A 14203-nucleotide genomic window follows, 5' to 3' on the forward strand; every position below is an offset into this window, starting at 1 on the left:
TGTAAAAATCTCTATGAAATTATCTTCATTTTTGCTAATTATAAAAGTAATAACCTTTGTCAAAAAAATTTTTCATTTCACAAACACATCAAGTAGAATGTGTTTCCCACAACTTTAGACAACCACTGTCAAATCATATGATATATATATATATATATATATATATATATACATAGTCCAAAGGGTTGACTATAGCAGACTTTATGAAGAAATGATACTATAGCACTGGGTCTGGGATTGACCGAGGGATTGGTAGCGCTAGCACAGTCAGGCATGGGTAAGAGAATGTGCTGGAACTGGAAGCCAGGAGTAGAGCTCGGCAGGCTTCCGTATTGGCAAATTAAAGACCAGGTTGGTATCTGAAGCTGAGGCAGGGATGGAGCCTGAAATAAGCAAAACCCACACCTTGAGTCAAGAAGCCACTATGAAGAACATCAGAGTGTGAGCTCCACTTGGAGAAAGCATCTGTCTTCACACAGGGGGCTTCTCAGACAGACTGCCACTGAGGGGCTTCAAACATAGCTGGGAAAATAAACATGGAGTTAAGCAGGGGTTTTTAGAAAGATGATAGATTTAGAGACTAAGATTAAGGTTTGCTTCTTAGCTTTGCTGCCTTTCAGCTCCCTGACTCGAGATATTTATGTCTCTGAGCCTCCTTCACTTCTTGTTATAGATGTGGATGACCAGAATAACAACTGCCCCACCAAAGTCTCAGAGCAGCAGTGGGAATCACGTGACACAGTCATTCACTCAGCAAGTGTGTGTGGAGTGCCCATGACACGCCAGCCCCTCTTCCAGGAGCCAGAGATAGAGAGTGGAGATCCAAGTATGTGAGAGTGTTGTGTGCACTGCAAATTACTGGTTTAACCTGAGCTGCTATGCCCTGGGCTTAAGAGGGTTCCTGTGTTCTGCTGAGTAACTTGCTGCACCTAAACTGTGAGTAAACTGGTATGTAAGATCTCAAATCTCCTATTTGAGTGGATAGGAGCTGAGTACACAGAAAGGAGAGAGAAAAATTTCTGATAAGTTGGCCAAATGGATATAACCGTAGGAATCAACAGAAAAAAAAAATCTAGAAAAAAATACTGGCTTTGAATAGGGTGAGCCATGTCTTCACAAAATCAGTTCAGCAGTTTACCCAGGTACCTGTTCTTAATCTTCTCATAGGAGGCTGAGATCCCTGGACATGAGGCTGGATTTCCCATAATAACTGGTATATTAGATGGCCAGGAACTATGAGCAGTGTGGCACTGCAGGAAGGAAGCCATGCAGATTCGGGAAAGAATCCACTACCACCCAGGGCAGTGTGCCAATCTCAGTGCCCTTTGTCTCATATTCATTGGACAGATTGATTTTACATTGACGTACAATTTTGACTGATTTTAACCTGTGGAGATTTCTGGGTGGAGGTCAAGGCTAGGTAAGACAGTTTTGAAGAGTCATTCCCAGAGCTGGAAAAGGAAGGAAGGTGGGGGAAAGCTAACACTGAGTAAGCAACAGGTATTGCACTGTTAATTTACATGTTATTCCATTCACTCTCTCCTGTTATCTGATAATAATAGCTAATCTTTTTGATGATTATTACGTGCCAAGCATTAGGCTTAGCTTTTTATATACATTATCATCTGGAATCCTTTCAACTACCCTCATTCATTCAACAAATATTTATTGGGCCTTTACTATCCAAGTCAGGTACTGCTACTATCTCCATTTGACAAACAAGAAAACCAGAGCTCAGAAGAGTCCGATTTTTCAGGTTTGCTTAACTATTTAGTCACAGAGTTAGGACCCAAATCCATATAGACAATCTATGCACACAACTTTTATCCATCATACTAGCTAATATATTATGTTTCTGGCATATGTCAGTGTGCCAAAACATCAGCTATCATATTTTATTAGCATCCTTATTTGACAGATGATGCAAATAAGGCCCAAATAGGTGACATAACTGGAAACTGGCTGAGATGGGATTTGAACCCAGGTCTCTCTGGGTCAGCTCTTTTTGTTACACTATAGTGCCTTCTCTAGGCTAGATCACACCCAACACCACCACCAATTCAGGAATCTTTTCCTTTTTTCGTTTATTCCCTCAGTACATCTGTAGATGTAGTCATAGCCTCTCATGTACAATTGCAAGCACTGTGGCCAATAATAGTCAAGGATGTCTACCCTCTGTGACAGCCTTATCCTTCTCACAGCGTATCTTTCTTCACACCCTTTCTTACAGACTTGCACTTGGTTCCCACTGGTGGAAGCACTAGGAGTGCATTGAGGCCACACTGATTTTGCTGTCCCCAGTGGAGACTGAGGCTGATATATGATTGGTCCTGACTTGCTTACCAGCCCGCAGCTTGTCCTCAGGCCAAGCAATACCTGTGTCCAGTGGGTTTCCTCTTCTTCTTTCTCTCTCTCCAAACTACTCCCTCTTACCCACCCTGCACCCCAACTCCAGTCTTTCCCAGTGTGTTTGCTGTGGTGGGACTGAATCACAGAGGAAGAGAAGCAGGAAAAGGTCCCTCAAGATGAATTGACCCCACAGGTCATACCACCAGCCTGGCTCCACTGTCAGCTAAACCAGCCTACTGCAGGGCAGCAGACACTCTAGGTTCTGAATTCCCTCTGGATTATTCATGAGTGCACACCATCCCTTCTGACAGTCACAGGTAAATCCCAGATCAAATTTTTCTCTTCCCCTGAAAAAGACCCTATCAGTATCCCCAGGGTCAGGCAGATCCTCCATCTAGCCTTTCTTACCTAGGCTGGGGGGTACTTGAAGGCCACTTGGAACTTACCAGCCCTGATTAGGTTACCTCCTACTCATTGTGTCCTGGTGAGTGAGAGCCGGTAGTGGGAGGTGGGGCTCACAGAATTACCTGATGGTTTGGGGCAACTCTAAGGTAGTTTCTGTGCTTTTCCAACATATTCCATTGCTGTACAGCCCATCCTGCACCCCAACCCCTGGCCCTCCAATCTTTCATGCCACACTCATCTTCCTTGAATGCCTTTGCATGCATCACCCCACACCTAATGCCTTGATAACTCTGCATTGCCTCCAGGTTTATCCCAGTACACTGATGTATTCCAATCCCAATCACATATCAGATATGTCTGTAGTAATTTATGCTTAAAATAGTAAGAGTAGCCACATTGGAAATAATTAAATTATTTAAATTAATTAGGACAAAGTTAGGGTCATCCCTATTGCCTCATGCTTACATAATTGCATTTTGATTTCATTCCTTATCACACTGTTTTTAACCAAAAATCTGTGTGTGCTTCCTGTATACAATTTGGTGAGTCTGGAGATACTGATACACCTGCAATACCATTGCTACAATCAAGGTCATAAACATATCCATCACACATTTTAATATGGCATCATATCACATGTCCTAGCCATGCAATCCTACGAAAGGGACTAAGCCTCAGTTTCCTCATTTGCCAAATGAAGATTAAAAGGGTACACAACCCATGAGATTAATTTTTTGAATAAATATTTATTAAGTTTCTACTATGTGCCAGGCACTGCTGCTTATAACTTTTTGCATAATTGTGCCTGTTACAGTGAACAAAACAAGCATCTCTGGATTCATAGAGCTGTCTCCCGATAGATTTCAGTGAAAATTAAATGGGATAATGAGAGCTAATGCTTGCTGAGGACTCAGAACAGAGCCTGGCAAGTGGTAAAACCTGAGTGAGTATTGTACTTGCTTAATCCTTAAAATAATCTTGTGAAGTAGGTGCTATAGTTATCCTTATTTTGTAGTTGAGCCTAAATGGAGAACAATGGTTTAAATAATTTGTCCAAGTTTAACACCTAGGAAATGCCAGATACGATTTGAATCCAGGAAACCACTATATGTACTTTGCTGCATCTGGGTCTTAGCTTAAAACACCTACCATAATGCCTGCCACATAATAAGTATTTAGTCACAGCTATTATTCTCAGGCTCATTTTCACTATTATGTATCAAACTCAGAGAAGTGCTTATAACTCACTTAATCTGTTGCTTATATTCTTTTGCATAACTGTTCCAATTACCAATTATGGTAATGCAAATACCCTATGCTACTATTTGTTTACTTTCATGCAAAGTATTGTTTTTCATCAAACTCTGAGTACACCATGAGAATGTACTGTGCATATGAGTGTCTTCTGCCACATTTGTTATGGTAGGAGAGAGAGAAAAAAACTGCTTCAAACAAAATCTTAAGAAGGAACCTGCCTTTCAAGGTCACAGTGAAGAATTGTGATAAAATGGGAAAGACATTGGTTTTGGTATTAAATAAATTGGTGTTCAAGTTTCCAGCTCTGCCACTTCTTAGCTGTGTGTCCTTCTGTAAATGGCTTACCTTCTCTGAGCCTTCGTTCCCCTGTTCTGTAGAATCACAGGGTTGCCTTGGGTTATCACTCTGGTCCTTTCCAGCCCTCAAGTGTATGATTTGAGATGTAAGTACGGAGTCTCATAAAGCTTTTCCATAATCCAATTTTCCTCAGACAAGTTGTTATAGAAAGACTATTAGGCTACAGGAAAAGAACATTCAGTGACAACAGTTCTGAATTCTATTACTAATAGAAAACCAATAAAGAACATTTAACTTTTCAGGTACCATAAAATAATTGATCATGAATTTTCCTTTAAAATGCAAGAATTTAACCTCATACCTTGTGAATTAGTATTTGAAGTTATTTTCAAGTGGAAAGTGTATACTACAGGATCGTTCATTTCCGTAGACTTCCTCCGGAAGATCTGGCACGCTGAGATGAGAATGAAAAGAAGTAAACAGTAGTTTATCTGAAAGTAGAATCGAGGTTCAAATGGATGATGGAGCTTTGAGACACCACTTTCTTCCTTTGAGTTATGAGTAAACAAATGAGTCTTTTCGAATAAAGACATCATTATCTTAGAACTTATGAGGGGGAAAGAGAGCTTGGGATTATTTGGCCACAACCTTTTCATTTTGCAGATCATGAAATTCAGCCTCAATGAACCTCATCCTTAAAAGAAAGCTAGTAATAGTAGCTGCTGTGAGGATTAAATGAGGTATGCTTCTGAATTACTTAGCACAATACCTGACATGAAATTTGTGCTCAGTCAATTATAACATCTATTTATTATCATTTCTCCTTAATACTTTATACTTGCTTAAAGTCACATAGGTTGTCTTGACATAGTCAAATAAGAAGCTAGGACTCCTCAAACTCAAACTAGTGCTCTTTTCAAAATCTCATTCACTCAACAGACACTTATTATCTACTAAGTTCCATGTACTTTTATAAGTACTGGGCCTACAGCAGTGAGAAAAACAGATCAACAAAAACATCCTGGCCTCCTGAAGTGTAAAATCTAATAGTGGAAGGTAGATAATAAACAACATAAATATATCTAAGATGGGAAAAGAAAGAGGAGAAGCAGTATTAAGCTTTTGGCAAGTAAGAATGCAATTTTAAACACGATGGTCAAGAAAGACAGGTGAAGAAAGAAGCCATACGGATTTCTGGAGGAAAAGCATTGCAGGCAAAGGGAACATCAGGCATAAATATCTTGGCTGGGTATGGTGGCTCACATGTGTAATCTCAGCACTTTGGGAAGCTGAGGCTTGAGAATTGCTTGAACCTGGGAGGTTGAGGCTGCAGTGAACCATGATTGTGGCACTGTACTCCAGCCTTGGCAACAGAGCAATACCCTGTTTTTTGTTGTTGTTGTTGTTGTTGTTTTGTTTTTTTTTGTTTGTTTGTTTTTTTGTTTTTTCAAGCTCAAATAAATATCTTGAGGCTGAAGTGGGCTATCCATATGGGGTCCATCAAGAAGGCCAGTGAGGCTAGAGGAGGGTGAGCAGCCATGTGGTAGGAGGATGTGCACAGTAAATGTGCAGGACTTTGCAGACCATCATCAGCACTTTTTCTTTTATTCCTAAAGATCTGGGAAGCCACGAAAGGGTTTGAGCAGAAGAGTTACTGAAGGAGACACACTTGATGAAACTGCTTCTGAACCAGAATACCTGGGTTCCTTGGGTTGGCAAACAATACTAAAGAATATGAGACCAAGGAGGGGGAGTGGGAAAAAAAGAATATGAGACTGAGATCATATGTGTTCTGCAAAGCCTGAAATATTTATTATCTGGCCTTTTTCGAGCCAGATAATCTAGTCTGATCTGATCAGGCTAGATGAGGAAGGAAGGAAGGAATGAAGGAAGGAAGGAAGGAAGGAAGGAAGGAAGGAAGGAAGGAAGGAAGGAAAAAAGGGAAGAGGGAGGGAGGGAGGGAAGGAAGGAAGGAGAAAGAAAAGGAAAAGGAAGGAAGGGAGGGAATGAAGGAAGGAAGGGAAGAAAGCAAAAGGAAGGACAGAAAGACAAAGAAAAAGAAAGGAAAGAAGGTAGGTAGGTAGGAAGAAAGGAAGAAATCTGTATTGGTTATCTATTGCTGTGTAACAAATTATCCCAAACCCTAAGGGCTTAAAAAACACATTTTTTTCCTCCCCTTATCTTGCAGCCTCTATCATCTGCAGCTATTTGCACAGCTTGGCTGCGTGTCCCTGGCTTAGGGTCTCACAAGGTTATAGTCAGTGTGTCAACTAGGGCTGCAGTCATCTCACAGCTGGTCTGGGGTGCGATCTACTTCTAAGCTCACTCACCTGACTGTTGGCAGGCCTGGGGTGCTCCCCAGCTGTTCACCAGCAATATTAGTTCCTTGGCTCAAGAGACTCTCCATAGGGCAACTCACAACTTAGAAGCTGACTTCTGTCAGAGCAAGAGAGAGAGAGAGAAAGAGAAGACACCCAAAACTGAAGCCACAGTCTTTTACAAGCAAATATTAGGGATAACATCCATAGCTTCTGCCATATTCTACTCATTAGAAGCAAGTGGATAAATCTATCCTCCCGTCAAGGGGAGAGGATTATATAGGACATGAATTTCAGGAGATGGGAATCACTGGGGGCCATCTTCAAGATGGGTCACACCACAAGTTCAGGAAACAACCACTTTTCACAAAAAGAGGAGAAATAGCAGGTAAAAATTGCAGGAATTCCAAGATCAGTCTCTTCTGATTTCTGAAAATAATCAATTTGGAGAGTGGGCCAGGGTTCTATGACCAGCCGTAGCTGCCAGTGCTTCATTTAGTGACTCACAGACGGGGATTCCAAAGCACACACTTAACTCCATGTCACAGGCAGCCAGTCAGTTGAATATGACAAGGTGACCATCAGAGGCAGAATAGTGACCCCCAAAGATGTCCACATCCTGATCTCCAGAACCTGTAAATATGTGACCTTACGTGGCAAAGAGACTTTGTAGATATAATCAAGCTAGGGGTCTAAAGATGAGGCAGTGATCTTGGATTATCCAAGTAGGCTAGATGTAATCACGAGGGTCCTTATATGTGAAAGAGGGAGGTAAGAGTCAGAGAAGGAGACATGATGACAGAAGCAGACGTCGGAGTGATGTGACTGCTGGCTCTGAAGGTGGATGGAAGCTATGAGCCAAGGAATGTGGGCAGTCTCTGGAAGCCAGAAAAGGCAAAAAAATAGATAAAATGAATTTTCACCTAGAGCCTCCAGAAAGACCGTGGCTCTGCTGCCATCTTGATTTTAGGCCTGTGAGACCCATTTCAAGATTTCCAATCTTCAGAACTGTAAGATAAATTTTGTTTTCGTAAGCCACTAAGCTTGCAGTAATTTGTTACAGCAACAATCGGAAACTAACATCATAGCCTGGTTCTTTTCTTTCTTAATTCTTCCTGATCTTTGTCACCAGTTTTTCTGTTTATAAATAGTCATTCTCTTCTTTTTTATATTTAAAATATTTTTATTTCTCATTATACAAGTAATATCAAAATACATATGAAAATGAAAACATGTGAAAAGTGAAAACATAACACATACAAATGAAATTTCTTGTGATTCCCTCCCTCCAAGCCATCATTCCACTAAGTAATCATGGTTGCTACTTGGGTGTGTATCTTTCTAGACCATGTTCTATGTTCTCTCATTCCTAGATAAAATGCACACTCATTCAATAATTAGCTCTTTCAGCAAATATTTATTGTGTCACTAATACATGTGAAGCACTATTCTAGATGCTGGAGATGTACCCCCAAAGCCCTGGCTTCATGGAACTTACGTGCATAAAAAATACACACTAGATGAGGAAGATCCTGCAACGGAAAACAAGCGGTTTTGAGCAAGTACTGTCAGTTGCGTCTGTAATGTCCAATATGGTAGCCACTGGACACATGTGCTATCAAACACTTGAAATGTGCCTAGACCTCCTTGACGTGTGTTGTAAGTGTAGATACATACTGAATTTCAAAGACCATATAAAAAAACAGAATGCAAAATATTTCATTAATTTTTATACTGATTATATATTGCAATGATAATATTGCGGATATATTAATGGGTTGTAGAAAAGATATTATTAAAATGAATATCACATTTCTTTTTACTTTTACTAATGTAACTGTTAGAACACTTAAACTTACTCATGTGCCTCACATTATGATTCTGCTGGGCAGCACTGTGGTACATGTTTTGTAAAGAGGGCTCTGGCAGCTGATGAATCGACAGCAGGAAGCAAGAGCAGATGTGTGGGGACATGTGCTAGAGGCTCTTGCAGTTGCCCATACAATGCCAGGTGAGGCAAAAGGTTGGAGGAAGCCCCAGAGAAGTCCATTCGATAAACTTTGCCCTGCAGTTCTTTTGCCCTGTCTGAATGTCAGTAATGCATGAAAGACAATAGACTCTAAGTTTCTTCTCTCTCCTAATCTGATCAGAATTTCAGTGGAGTAAGGAGAGGAAGGAGTCTAGTCTAGAACTTCTTTTTTTTTTTTTTTTTTTTGAGACGGAGTCTTGCTCTGCCACCCAGGCTGGAGTGCAGTGGCCGGATCTCAGCTCACTGCAAGCTCCGCCTCCCGGGTTTTGTACGCCATTCTCCTGCCTCAGCCTCCCGAGTAGCTGGGACTACAGGCACCCGCCTCGTCGCCCGGCTAGTTTTTTTTTTGTATTTTTAAGTAGAGACAGGGTTTCACCATATTAGCCAGGATGGTCTCGATCTCCTGACCTCGTGATCCGCCCGTCTCGGCCTCCCAAAGTGCTGGGATTACAGGCTTGAGCCACCGCGCCCGGCCAGTCTAGAACTTCTTAATACATTTTCTTGATCATTAGTTAGAGCCCAGAAATTAGAGGCATTGAGCAGGTGGGGCCCCTTTCTTCACTTTGATTGGGTCCATCCCAGGTAAATTCCTTAGCAATACTGGGCTCTCCATCAAATTTAGGCTCCTCTCCTCCACCTATAATGCCCTTTATAAGAATTCCAGCATTCATGACCCTGATCCCTGAAAATCTCGGGCTTCTGACTGCAACAGATTTTTAGCCCCCTTCACCCAAACCCAGGCAATCTCCAGGCTCTTTCAGGGGCCATGTGAAAGCCTATATTCACAAATCTTCACCACCTACGTTGATGATTCCGTGCTCTAAGAACCAGTTTTCCCTGCTTCTTAAAACAATACAAAATTACTATACTGTGAAATTCACAACAAACATTTGCAAAGATCAAATTTTTATAACTCTCTGAAGCAGGCAGAGAAAGAGGAAAGAAAGAAGTCATTGAATAAGTGACTTTTTCTTAAGCCTTCGGTATTTCCCAGTACATTTCAAATCTGATTTGGCAGCAGATTATTCAATTAATCATTTTACAATTCACCTGTTGATTTTTCTGTGCTACAATCACCAACTTCCTTGCACTGAAACACCTGGGCAGGTATGTGACTCTCTAGCACAAACACACACAGTCTCCTGGTGTTGGATATGCAAATCCATCCCAGCCCTCTGGTCTCTCTCTTAGTTTCTATTCTTTCAGAAACTAAAGAGACTGTAAACTATAACCCTCCAATGAAGAAACTGCATATGAGGTTAACTATATGGGCTTCATTTAAGAAAGGAATAGCCCTTTGAGCCCCAGATGGGAGACATGAAACTGCTCTTCCCTTTGTAGTCTCAGTACCCTCTGGCCTTTCATGGTGTGGGCACCTTGCCTTGCTGAGTTTTATTCTAACCAAGATATGTATTTTTCTTTCACAGTTGTCTTTATTACATGCTACTGCACCTTACCAAATACATTATACATTTATAAAGACGTATACATACATACGCAGGGTTGTCCACAGCAAACTATGTGCATTGTTTTATGTCAATTATTTAAGGATTCTTTTGAGAACACGTTTGACCACATGCAATTTTGCCTTAGGTGTTAACTTTGGAAACTAACTTGACATAAAATGCAATGCCACTAACTTTTCTCCAATATTCCCCAGGCTTAACACAGGCCCAGGTATACAGCAAGAAACTGCATGATGAGTGCCATGCCTGTTGGACCACAAAATCTTCAGAGCTCCCCTAATACCAGTGCCCTCTGGCCTGATGGGTCAATCAGACCTTTGCTTGGTTCCTGTTCAGGTGGGCCTGAGAAACCTACTACTTCCCTTTTAGCATCTCTGAATTCTGGGGTAAATAGAAGAAATTATCTAAAACAGGGTCAAAGAGAGCCAAAGCAATGAATGTTCTTTTGATACACTTGGAAAATGAATTGATCCCCTATCTCCAGAGGAAAAACACATGATGTTTTCCATCTGGCAAGGCTGTGGAAGAATAATGTTGTGGAAACAAGAGCCTATTCACTGAAGCCATTGTGGCACAGTCCTGCAGCTGGGAGTGGTGAGTTTACATCACCCCAACCACTTACAAAAACTGAAATGAGGAGTTCTGTTTACTGGCAAGCATTTTCAAACTCCCTCCTCCTCATCCCTTTGAGTAACTTTTGTCTAATAAATGACTAAATGTCATTATGTTATCTCAAAGTTAGAAGGGCGGTCAGAGGTCCTATGGCCCTCAGACCATACAGTGTTTGATAAAGAGCTAATGCTCTTCCCCAGGTCCTAATTGTGATGCTTTGGGCTACATGTAACATTATGCCCTGACCTAGACCTAAATATTAGAGGAAATTGCCTCCTATAGCCAGGAGCAGGAGATGAGTCTTAGGCATGGTACAACAGCAGTTCCACAATGTCATCAAAGACCCTTCTTCCTCCCAGTTCTCTGCTCTGCAACAGTTTCTTTCTAGGGCTGATTCCCCGTTTAGTCACAAGATACTTGTGTAGTTTCAGATGCCACAGCCAGGATCCAGAGGCAGGAGAGGAATGGTTTCTTCTCATTCTTCTTAAAAGAAAAATATTTTCCCAAGCCCCTTACCAACCCCCAGCAGAGCTTCCTGCTTATCTCTTTGGTAAGAACTAAGTTATGTGTCCACTACAAAATCAGTCGCTGCTTGGGGTAGTGGGACACTCCATGACTGGTTTGACTAGTCTGAATCCAGTTGAACTGGGAGTGGGGGCAACTGCCATTGAGGCATATGACTTGCGGAGGAGGGAATGGATCTCTGGGTGGGGGAAGAGGGAGGAGATGTTCTATCAGTAAGGAAAAAAGAGAAGAAATGAATTTTTGAGTAGATAACAGTATCTTCTATATTTAGCCACTTGTAGAACACAGATTATGGGATAGCCAAGTATATAAGATTGTCATTACAAACATAAATAGAGGTTTATGTCACTTGATGTTGAAATTATCAAGATTCTTTATTTGACTTATTATCCCACTTCTCTCACTCTTGGATCTCAAATTATAGGTTTTCACAATCACTTTATTATTTAAAATCACTGAGCACTTAATACATGCCAGGCCCTGTGCAAACTTCCTCTCATGAAATTCTCCTTTAATTTCTCATAACAGCCATATAAAATACATACTGTTATCCTCATTTTACAGTCTGGCAAACTAAGGATGTGAAAGGTAAGTAATTGGCCCAAATTTGTACAATTAGTAAAGTGGAGGAGCAGGACCTGGAATCAGGTTACTAAAATTCCAAGTGAATAATCATTCCTTCAGTAGATGAGTCTCCGTGCTAGGTTCTGGGGATAGTGGTAATCCAAACAGACACAGTTCTTGCCTTTGTGGAAGCTACGATCTAGTGGAAGAGAAAAATAGGAAACAAATACATTACACAAATGCTACAAAATTCTGGTAGGTATTACAAAAGAAAAAGAGTGAAGGATTGACCAAGGGCCCTTCTTTATACTGTGGCGATCAGAAAAATCCTTTCTGGAAGGTGACTTTATGCTGGATCCTAAGCAGTAACAGCCATATGAAAAGGGAGATGGAAACATTCCAGGGAAAGGACCTGAGCTGGAAAAAGGCTGGCACATTTAACACACTGACCAGAACCACTGTGACTGAGTGAAAGGGAGAGCAGTGTAGGGGAAAGGAGAGGGAGGCACGGGGCAGTTCATCTGGGCCTCCTATGTCCCTTAAGAATATCAGATTTTATTCTAGATGCATTCTGAAACTACTGAAGAGTTTTAACCAGAAAACTAAAGTGATTAGATTTGCATCTTAAAACTTGATCACTCAAACTATTGTTTTGAGAAGAGATGAGTTGGAGAAAAAGATGTGAAGAGATTAGTTGGGAAGATATTGCAGATACCAGGAAAGCAGTGATGGTAAGTGACCGTGGAGACTGAGAGAAAAAGGTGGATTCAAGAGATGTGCTACAGGTAGAAGTGGCAGGAGTTAGATGGGCTCACATACGACGATAAGGGGAAGAGAGGAGCTAAAGATTATTCTTAGCTTTGGATCCTACAACTGGGTGCTAAAAAGGCAGGTCACTGAACTCAAATGAAAGATCAAGTTTTAGTTTGAGACATGTTAAGTTTGATAAATAAGGTGTCAAGTAGGTTATTACATATATTATCTGTAGCTGAGAAGTTTGCTAGAGATGTGTTTGAGCATAGTTGGCATATAGATGGTATTTAAAGCCTTGAGATGAAAGACCATATTGATGGTATTTAAAGTCATTTAAGACATATTGATGGTAATTAAAGCCTAGGAAAATACTTCTAAGACAAAGGAAAACAGAAAGCCCAGAACCATCATTTAGAATACTAGTATCAAAGGAGGTTGGAGTTGGCAGAGCTGGGAGGAAAACTAGAAGACTGAGACATTAGCCACGTCAAATACAGGAGTATTTCAGGAAGAGTGGCCAGTTACATTGCTTGCCACTGAGGGTCAAGTATAAAGCCTGAGTTTATGTATGGAAAGGACCCATCCATTGGTCAACACTCTGAATTTAAAAGGACCCCCACCAAGGCACATCCTTATGATATTCCATTACATTGCAGACTGAAAATAAGATTCTAAAATCTTCAGAAGTGGTAAGAGTGAGACAATGGAAACAAGCCACATACAAAGAATTGGGTTTAGGATCGCATAAGACTTCTCTAGAGGAATAAAAGCTAAAATACAAATATACGATGTCTTCAAAATTCCAAGAGAAAATTATTTACAACATAGAATTATAGTCAAGTAAAATTGGAAGAAAAATCTATTTAGACATGCAAGATTTCAAAAAGTTGACCTCCCATGTGTACTTTTTCAGGAAGCTACTGAAGGATGCTGTCCTGCAGAATGAGGGTATAATCAAAGAATCCAAAATATGGGATAAGAAAAAAAGAAGTGAAGGAAATTCAGAGTAGTGATAAGAGAAGTTCCAGGATGACATCTCTGTAGCAGCCTTAGAGGATATTCATTTCCAACTGTAGCAGCAGAATTGAGGGCTCCAGGAGAAATGTCTTGTGGGGAAAATATGGTTGACAAACTACTTGATATGACTTACATATTGAATGGAGTTTCAGGAAGAAAAAAAATTTGAGGCTGAATGAATAACAGGCACACAGAGAATAACACAAATGGAAAAAAAAATGTTCATTTCAGTGTTAAAGACTAACTTTAAGAAAAGATGAAGCCTACTATAATATAAATATAAAATGAACATGTACCAAAGATTTTATTTTATTTCTATTTTTTTCATGGATTTTTTTTTTTTTATTATACTTTAAGTTCTAGGGTACATGTGCATAACGTGCAGGTTTGTTACATATGTATACTTATGCCATGTTGGTGTGCTGCACCCATCAACTCGTCAGCACCCATCAATTCATCATTTATATCATGTATAACTCCCCAGTGCAATCCCTCCCCCCTCCCCCCTCCCCATGATAGGCCCCAGTGTGTGATGTTCCCCTTCCCGAGTCCAAGTGATCTCATTGTTCAGTTCCCACCTATGAGTGAGAACATGCGGTGTTTGGTTTTCT

Source organism: Rhinopithecus bieti, unplaced genomic scaffold (assembly GCF_001698545.2).
Source record: "Rhinopithecus bieti isolate Rb0 unplaced genomic scaffold, ASM169854v2 scaffold_48854, whole genome shotgun sequence".
Lineage (NCBI taxonomy): Eukaryota > Metazoa > Chordata > Mammalia > Primates > Cercopithecidae > Rhinopithecus > Rhinopithecus bieti.